This window comes from Pantherophis guttatus, chromosome 2, assembly GCF_059756535.1.
Source record: "Pantherophis guttatus breed Tessera chromosome 2, ASM5975653v1, whole genome shotgun sequence".
NCBI classification, from domain to species: domain Eukaryota; kingdom Metazoa; phylum Chordata; class Lepidosauria; order Squamata; family Colubridae; genus Pantherophis; species Pantherophis guttatus.
In genome coordinates, this window is record NC_142064.1 from 175,913,190 (window position 1) to 175,923,182 (window position 9,993).

The window sequence follows — 9,993 nt, forward strand, 5'->3', positions numbered from 1 at the left end:
CAAAGTCCCTGATAAAAAAGTAGTGTCGAGGAAGGAACAAAAAGAATCATAGTATCACGCTGCCCTGTCCCTAGTTTTCTGCAATACCTCAGGTTTTCCACTGGTATTCAAGCAAACTTGAATTAATCCAAACAATATTTGGAAGGGAGAGACTCTGATGACTTACCATATTTTTCAGAGTATAAGATGCGCCTTTCCCCCCTAAAAGGGGGTGAAAATTTAGGTGCATCTTTTACACCAAATGTAGCCCTGCCCACCCCATGGCCCCCACCCTTTGGCCTCTGCCTCCCAGCAGTTTACCTCCTTGCAGCAAGCAGCAAGAAGAAACAGTTCATTTCAGCTTCAGCACAGCTTAATTAGCACAAGTTGATTGGATCTGCCTCCTGACTCTCAGCTGTTTTGCACGGGCCTCTGCTGGTTGCTGCAAGGAGGTAAATTGCTGGGAGCAGATTTTTTTTTTCTTGTGCTAATCAAGTTATGCTGAAAACAAAAATGAAAGTAAAGCAGGCTATTTGCTGTTTGCTGCAACAAGGCAAAATTGCTGGGAGGCAGAGGCAGATTTCTTTTTCTTGTTTTCCTCACTGAAAAAGGTAGGTGTGTTTTATAGTCCAGAGCATCTTATATTCTGAAAAATACGGTAATCAATCCAATATTTCATTGTAGAGTCCATTTTTAAAGTAGTCAATTACATTTCTTTTTATAACAGCCCTATGGTCTTTCTCCAAGCTCTTACCATATTGGAAGAAAGGGATTTTTGTAGTTGGCGGTGCTTTTCTTGATTGGATCAGAAAAGTTTGGCCTCAGGAATTAAATGTTATGGTGAGATTATGAGCTCTGCTTTGTTAGTTTTGGCAGTAGGAGTAGCTGGTCTTGCTGTTTGCTTTCAAGCCAGCATGGCTATAAATCCCTGGCCTCTCAGAAATGCAAACCTCATTCAAGAATTAGAATTAAAGAATTAGCAGTAAAAAAAAAAGCTTCAAGAATTTACTATTGCTTAGATACTGAAAAGAAGTTATATACAGAAAAATAAATTAAAACAGGAAAAAATAAGGTTCTTATTGTGGGGATAAATTAAAACAGGGAGTGCTATGTAGACTATCTTCAGCTTCTATATAGAAGACAGAACGAAAATGTTTAACATAGAGCCCTGCCCCCCCTCCCCCCCCACACATCTTATATTCTGTCTTCTGGATAGAAGCTGAAGGTAGTCTACATAACGCTCCCTGTTTTAATTTATCCCCACAATAGCAACTTGATAAAGTAGCTTGTCATAGTTTGGTTATGTCATGAAAGCTGATTCACTCAAAAAATCAATCATGCTGGGAGTGATCATGGAAAAAGGAGAAAGAACTGCCTTAGTACCCCTGGCTGGAAACTATAAAGGATGACACCAGGATGACCATGGCGGATCGGAAGGAGGCAGTGCAAGACAGAAAGACATGGAAAGTGCTGATCCATAGAGTGGCCGAGGGTTGGACATGACTGAATGGCTTACAACAACAATGAAGGTAGTTTGGATTGAGAAAGTATAAGTGTCTCAAAGTCATCCAGTGAATATTTATGGCTAAGAGTGAGCTAGAATCTGGGTTTCCCTACTTTTAATCCAACATCATATCCACTTTATTGCACTGGTATTCTTTCATGCATGCTGTCTCTTCCTTTCACTCTGACACAGATTTAAATCTTAAAACTTTTTCTCTTACACTTTTGAGTAAATGGACTCTTGGCTATTGTTTCCCCAACTTTCCGCAGAAATAGCAATAGCAATAGCACTTAGACTTATATACCGCTTCATAGTGCTTTACAGCCCTCTCTAAGCAGTCAGCATTGTTGCCCTCAACAATCTGGGTCCTCATTTTACCACCGAAGGATGAAAGGCTGAGTCAAACTTGAGACTGTGAGAATCTAACTCCAGTGAGTTAGCCTGCAGTACTGCCTTCTAACCACTGCACCACTACACAGAGAGAGAAAGAGAGAGGGAGGGAAAGAGGGAGGGAGAGGGAGAGAGAGGGGGGAAAGGGAGAGGGAGGGAGGGAGGGAGGGAGGGAGAGTGTTAGGTTGGGTGAATGAGGACACAGCAAGCCAGGCAGTGAGTGACAACAGCTCTTTAATGTAGGGTGAGAACCCAGCAACTGACCTGGGGAAACAGCTCCCCTTATATACCTTGCAGCTGTGGTGGTAGCCAATCAGCTGATGGCTAGTTAATTCAAACTTCCTGCCAAAACCTATATAAGAGAGAGAGAGAGAGAGAGAGAGAGAGAGAGAGAGAGAGAGAGAGAGAGAGAGAGAGAGAGAGAGAGAGAGAGAATGAATGAATGAATGAATGAATGAATGAATGAATGAATGAATGAATGAATGAATGACAATGACAATAAAGTTCCAAAAGAAGTTTGGAGTCATGTTTACTTGGGGGGGGGGGGTTGAGGGGGTTGATAAGAGCATGAGATGGTATGGATGTCATAGATAATGGTCTCTGCATTTCTTGTAAGGACTGCTGCAAATGAGAAATCCAACTTAATTACATATTAATTTACAAAGTAATTTGTTACTTTAATTTTAAATGTTATAATTGTAGAGTTTTTGTGTACTGATATTTTATTCTTTATCCATTATATCCATTAGTTTTATAAAAAATAAAAAGAGAAAAATCTGCAATTACCACCTGTAAGATAGGAAAGGAAAAGGAGGAAAGATTCTCTAATTTTCCACACAAGACACAGCTTGGTTCTGTAGTGCTTAAGGCATCAGGTTAGAAACTGGGTGACCTTGACTTCTAGTCCTGCTTTAGATATAAAGATCGCTGGATGACTTTGGGCAAGTCACTTTCTTTCAGAACTAGGAAGCAAGCGGTGGTAAATCCTTGTCAAGAAAACTGCAAGGAGTAGAACAGGCAGTCACCAAGCATCTAAAACTGACTCAAATGCAACTCTTCCCCCCAAAAACACCTCAGTGCATGCAGTGTATGGCTGCTTCTGCTATCAAGAAGGTGAGGGCTGTATTTGGACACTGGCGAGCAGAAAGACAGAAAAGCATACTCGCTCCTACTCATTATTTATTTTTCTAATTTATCTCTTTCCCTAATTATTTCTTTTTTATTTATTTATTTATATGCCGCCCTTCTCCGGAGACTCAGGGCGGCTTACAAGGCATTAAGCAATAGTCTTCATACTTTTGTATATTTTATACAAAGTCAGCTTATTGCCCCCACAAACCTCACAAACCCCACAAATTGTCCTCATTTTACCTACCTTAGAAAGGATGAAAGGCTGAGTCAACCTTGAGCTGGTGAGTTTTGAACTCACAGTAATTGCAGGCAGCTGGAAGCTAAATACTACCTTTAACAGTAGCATTAGTCTTCTGCGCCACTCAGGCTCCTGGAAGATTAAAAAATCTTTCTTCTGGAAGATTAAAAAAAAAGAGGCTAACTAGGGAAGAATTTCAGTGGACTTACATGTCTTTTTGGATATAAGCCCATGCACTATGGAGAAAATTGGAGGAGCCCCAGTTGTGGGGAGGTGAGTGTCTGTCAGAATCTGCCCTTCATTATACAGTCCTTCTCAATTTCTTGACAACATAAAACAAAAGCTTCCAATTCTTAGAACTATTTTACTGTGCTGCAAAAATCAGAACGATCACTAGGTTGGTAGCAAATAATTAAGAGATTTCAGTAGCTCTCTATTTGCCCTATCAAAGCTCCTATATATTTCAGGCATTAGAATAGAATAGAGTAGAGTAGAGTAGAGTAGAGTAGAGTAGAGTAGAGTAGAGTAGAGTAGAGTAGAGTAGAATAGAATAGAATAGAATAGAATAGAATAGAATAGAATAGAATAGAATAGAATAGAATAGAATAGAATAGAATAGAATTCTTTATTCGTCACATGTGATTGGACACATAAGGAATTTGTCTTTGGTGCATATGCTGTCAGTGTACATAAAAAGAAAATATATATTCGTCAAGAATCATAAGGTACAACACTTAATGATAGTCATAGTGTACAAATAAGCAATCAAATCATATTAGGAAACAGTCAATATAAATCATAATGATACCAGCAACAAGGTTACAGTCATACAGTCATAAGTGGGAAGAGATGGGTGATGGGAACAATGAGAAGATGAGAAGATTAATAGTAGTGAAGACTTAGTAACTAGTTTGACAGTGTTGAGGGAATTATTTGTTTAGCAGATTGATGGCATTCGGGAAAAAACTGTTCTTGTGTCTAGTTGTTCTGGTGTTCAGTGTTCTGGTGCTCTATAGCGTCGTTTTGAGGGTAGGAGTTGAAACAGTTTATGTCCAGGATGTGAGGGGTCTGTAAATATTTTCACAGCCCTCTTTTTGACTCGTGTAGTATACAGATCCTCAATGGAAGGCAGGTTGGTAGCAATTGTTTTTCCTGAAGTTCTATTATTTCAATTATTATTGCAATCTTTCCCCTTCCCAAACTTTGTGAGTGTTGTGACTCCAAGTCAGCCAGCAAATTGGAAAAAAGAAGGGAGAAATTTTTTAACAAATTAAGATTAAATCCAGCCAAGGATAATGGATGTCTACTTCATTCTGAATGGCTCTTTGAACAGAAATGCCTCCAGCATTTGGGAATTATACTTTGCCTTAGGCTTTGGCAAACTTCCAAGTTTTGATGAGGGTGCTTTTTTGTGTAACAGCCAGAGATATTGGTGGGTTTGTTTTTTTTTACATATTCTCATTATAGATTTGATATGTTTAGATTGCATCAAGAACCAGATGTTCTTGTTTGATGTTAGGCACAATCAATTAGACAAGTGCATTGTATGTTTCATTAATAACACATTAAATTAGCTTCAGGGCTGGTAGGCTCTACAATGTAGGCACATCACTTCATTGTATCCAGTTGTGTGCTGTCATTTTTAAGATCCAAGCTTAAGACACTCTGAGTTTCACTGAATTATGGTAATTGGAAGTTCTCAAATAAGATTGTTGGAGAGATTTCTATTGAGGTAGCAAGAACCTGCCAATTTGTTTGCAAGGGGTTCTCCAATTGCAGACAGCAAGAAGCAGGGAGAAGGAAAGTAATTTGTTGATGGTCTGGAAAAATCATCATCCTGCTTTTCTTTCCTGCTGTTTTTCTGGAAAGAAGTTAGCCAGGAGGCCAAAAGAAGAAGAAGAAGAGGAAGAGGAAGAGGAAGAGGAAGAGGAAGAGGAAGAGATTAATCCTGCAGTAACAATGCATGAGACTGTGTTCTTTTGGGTTTTCCTGGAGCACTTTCTTACTTGGCATTCTTTATGGGGGATTGCAAACTTCTGGGTCTTATTTTAATGTCTTTGCAATGACAAGACTCCTGTGGCTGGATCATTTCTAGGTGTTCCTCTCTGCATTGCCTTGCCCACACTGTTAATATTTTTGTAACACACAGTTTAAAACTGTGCTCATTCTGGTTTCACTTTGCAACTAGTAAAACTAAATAACACAAGGTGCCCCTCAGATTTTTCTGAATAATAATACTCAACAGCCTCGACTATTATGCTCAGTGGTCAGGGAGGTATTGTTTAAAACATTATGTCATAGTTTTCCCATCCCTGGGGGGAAAAACATATGAATTTATATTTAGCTTGTTTCTCATTCAAGTCATTTCACATGTAATAAATTTGAACAAGCAGGAGGAGGAACTCTGGTGGCACAGCTGTTAGGATGCAGTATTGCACACTAACTCTGCCCACAATCTGGAGTTTAATTTATTTATTTATTGGTTCGATTTATATGCCGCTCTTTTCCGGAGACTCAGGGCGGCTTACAATGCGTTAAGCAATAGCCTTCATACTTTTGTATATACCTGCTTAGTAGGGCTTTCGCCCCCACCCCCAGCGGTGTTCTTTTTTATACAAAGTCAGCTTATTGCCCCCACAAACCAGGTCCTCATTTTACCTACCTCGAAAGGATGGAAGGCTGAGTCAATCTTGAGCCTGGTGAGATTTGAACTTGCAGTAATTGCAGGCAGCTGGTATTACTTAACAGTGCTTTAGTCTGTTGCGCCACCAAGGCCCCCTTAATGAACTCAAGGTTGACTCAGCCTTCCATCTTTCTGAGTTTGGTAAAATTAGGATCCAGATTGTTGGGGGCTGACATTGTAAACCACCCAGAAAGTGCAGTAAAGCACTATGAAGCGGTATATAAGTCTAAGTGTTAAGTGCTATTCTTATTGCTATGATTCCAGTAGAAGAGAATGTCTATAGCTCAGAGTTTAGGTATGGAGTCCTTGATGCTCTTTGAACATGGTTGTTTGCTTGCAGATGTTTCATTACCCAATTAAGTAGTCCCACCAATGCCTGATGATGTTATCTGATCATTGATGAAGTTACCTGCCCAGTAATAAAATGTCTGCAAGCAAACAAGCATGCTTAGAGAGCATCAGGGACTCCACAATACAGCATGATTGTTGGGACCCAAGTCAAGATATTCATGTATGTGAACTAAGTGTGTTTTGTCTTTAAACCACATACTCTATCACTGTGATGGCGAACCTATGGCATGCGTGGGAAACAGGCCATTTCCAGCCTCCGGGGAGACTCTGGGTGGGTAGGGGAGGCCGTTTTCACTCTCCCCAGGCTCCTAGAAAGGCTCTGAAGCCTGGGGAGGACAAAAAAACAGGCCTACCTGGCCCACCAGTAACCTTTTTGCCATCGCATGCCAAAAGCGGGAGCGGGAGGGTCCATGCGCACATGTGCGATGCGGGGCATGAGGGCATTGAATTATGGGTGTGGGCACAGGCACACGTGAGCCCCCATGATCTCCCCGCTTTTGGCATGTGACAGCAAAAAGGTTAGCCATTACTGCTTTATCGCATATGTACTGTACATTCTGTCTTTCTCCCTCTCCCTTCTCTTTCCCCCTCTTTCACATACACATGGATACATATTAGAATTCATTTTGGGTAGTGCAGTGTGGGATTACCCACAAACCTATTTGGGGGTGGGGGGTGAGCTATAGGAAAGTAAAAGCACTATGATTTTAGATAATGGCAAATAAGAATGTAAGTAACCGAGCAAATGTCAGCTTTTAATTAGTAGTTAGAGATTTCCAGAGTAAAAATGCAGAGAATATAAACAGGCAATTACTGCTTACAAGCAAGTGTGGCAAACAAAGCCTGTATTATCATTACAGTACAGGGAAATACAGGAAGAGAACACTCTGGCTTTGAACTCTAATGGATTATAGATTGGAATGGCTACTTTTCCTTAGTTACAGTGAAGAAATAATCCTAGTCATATCAGGTTACATCCCTAGGAAGTTTCAACCAAGCTCATTATTTATTTATTTATTATTTATTTATTAAATTTTTATACCGCCCCCTCTCCCGAAGGACTCGGGGCGGTGAACAGCCAGAATTAAAAACACACAATACAAATATTAAAATATATTAAAACAAAATTAAATTATCTTAGGCTTCTCCAATTTAAAACCCCGTTACCCATAAAATTCACCCAATTAAAAATTTTAACCCAGCCCGGCTTGCTGAAATAAAAAAGTCTTCAGGGCCCGGCGGAAGGTCCGGAGGTCCGGGATTAGTCGTATCCCTGGGGGTAGCTCATTCTAGAGGGCGGGTGCCCCCACAGAGAAGGCTCTTCCCCGGGGGGTCGCCAGCTGACATTGCCTGACAGACGGCACCCTGAGGAGACCCTCTCTGTGGGAGCGTGTTGGCCGGTGGGAGGTTATCGGAGGCAGAAGGTGGTCTCGTAAATAACTGGGTCCTAAGCCATGGAGCGCTTTGAAGCGCCTTGAAGCGCACCTTGAACACCTTCAACACCTTGAAGCACACTCGGAAGACCACTGGAAGCCAATGCAGCTCGCGCAGGAGAGGTGTCACGTGGGAGTGCCATGTCGCCCCCATAAGTACCCACGCGGCCGCATTCTGCACCAGTTGGAGCCTCTGAGTGCTCCTCAAGGGGAGCCCCATGTAGAGAGCGTTGCAGTAGTCGAGGCGGGAAGTAACAAGGGCATGAGTGACCGTGCATAGGGAGTCCCGACCCAGAAAGGGGCGCAACTGGCGTATCAGGCGAACCTGATAGAAAGCCCCCCTGGCCACGGCCATCAAATGCTCTTCTAAAGACAGCCGTGCGTCCAGGAGGACACCCAAGTTACGCGCCCTCTCTGTGGGGGCCAATGTCTCACCCCCAATAGTCAGCGATTGCACCAGCTGACTATATCGGGACGCCGGCAGCCACAGCCACTCAGTCTTGGAGGGATTGAGTCGGAGCCTGTTCCTCCCCATCCAGACCCGCACCGCCTCCAGGCACCGGGACATCACTTCAAGGGCATCGTTGGGGTGGTCTGGGGTGGAGATGTACAGCTGGGTGTCATCAGCGTACAGATGGCACTGCACCCCAAAACCACGGATGATCTCGCCCAGCGGCTTCACATAAATGTTGAACAGGAGAGGCGAGAGGACCGACCCTTGTGGCACCCCACAAACCAAGTGCCTTGAGGTCGACCTCTGCCCTCCAGCCAACACAGACTGCGACCGGTCGGAGAGATAGGAGGAGAACCACCGTAAAACAGTGCCTCCCACTCCTAACCCCTCCAACCGGCGCAGCATGATACCATGGTCGATGGTATCAAAAGCCGCTGAGAGGTCTAATAGGACCAGAACAGAGGAACAACCTCTGTCCCGAGCCCTCCAGAGATCATCAACCAACGCGACCAATACCGTTTCCGTGCTGTACCCGGGCCTGAAGCCAGACTGGAATGAATCTAGATAGACGGTTTCATCCAGGTACTGCGGGAGCTGTCGCGCAACCACACTCTCAACAACCTTCGCCAAGAAGCGAAGGTTGGAAACTGGACGATAGTTTGCTAAAACAGCTGGGTCCAGAGAGGGCTTCTTGAGGAGGGGCCTCACCACCGCCTCTTTCAAGGCGGGAGGCAAGAACCCCTCACTCAAGGAAGCATTTATAATCCTCTGGAGCCAGCCTCGTGTAACCTCCCGGGTAGCCAGCACCAACCAGGAGGGACACGGGTCCAATAAACATGTGGTTGCGTTCAACCTCCCCAGCATCCTGTCCACGTCCTCGGGAGTCACAGGGTCAAACTCATCCCAGATAACCGTCTCAAGACAGACCTCGGACAACCCGCCTGTACCTACCCAGTCAGAGTCCAAGCCTTCCCGAATTTGAGCGACTTTATCATGCAGATAATGTGCAAAATCCTCAGCACGACCTTGCAAGGGGTCTTCCTGCGCTCCCAGATGGAGAAGGGAGCGAGTCACCCTAAACAAGGCAGCTGGGCGATTTTCTGCCGACGCGATAAGAGCGGAAAAGTAATTACACTTCGCTGCCTTTATCGCCACTAAGTAGGTCTTGATATAAGACCTCACTAGTGTACAATCAGATTCGGAGCAACTGGCCCTCCAACTACTCTCTAGGCGTCTTTTCCGGCGTTTCATCCCCCTCAGCTCCTCGGAGAACCAAGGAGCTGGGCAGATTCGGTGCCGGGTCAGAGGCCGCAAAGGCACAACCCGATCTAAAGCACCAGCGGCCGCCCTATCCCAGGCGGCCACCAGGTCTTCCGTCGAGTCGCGCGCCAGAGTCTCAGGAAATGGCCCAAGCTCCATTCGGAACCTATCAGGATCCATCAGGCGCCTGGGGCGGAACCACCTGATCGGTTCCGCCTCCCTGCGGTGGAGCGTAGCGGTCAGGAAGTCAAGTCTAAGGAGAGAATGGTCTGACCATGACAAGGGTTCAATAACTATATCCCCTGTATCTAAGCCATTCAACCACTGACCAGAGACGAAAACCAAGTCCAGCGTGTTTCCTCCTATGTGAGTGGGGCCCTGAATTAACTGGGTCAGGTCCATGGCCGTCATGGAAGCCATGAACTCCCGAGCCACCCCAGATGCTTCACCGATGAACGGCAGGTTGAAATCCCCCATGACTAAAAGACTGGGGGTATCAACCACCACCCCGGCTATAACATTGAGGAGCTCGGGCAGGGTCGCTGCCACGCAGCAAGGATGCCACGCATG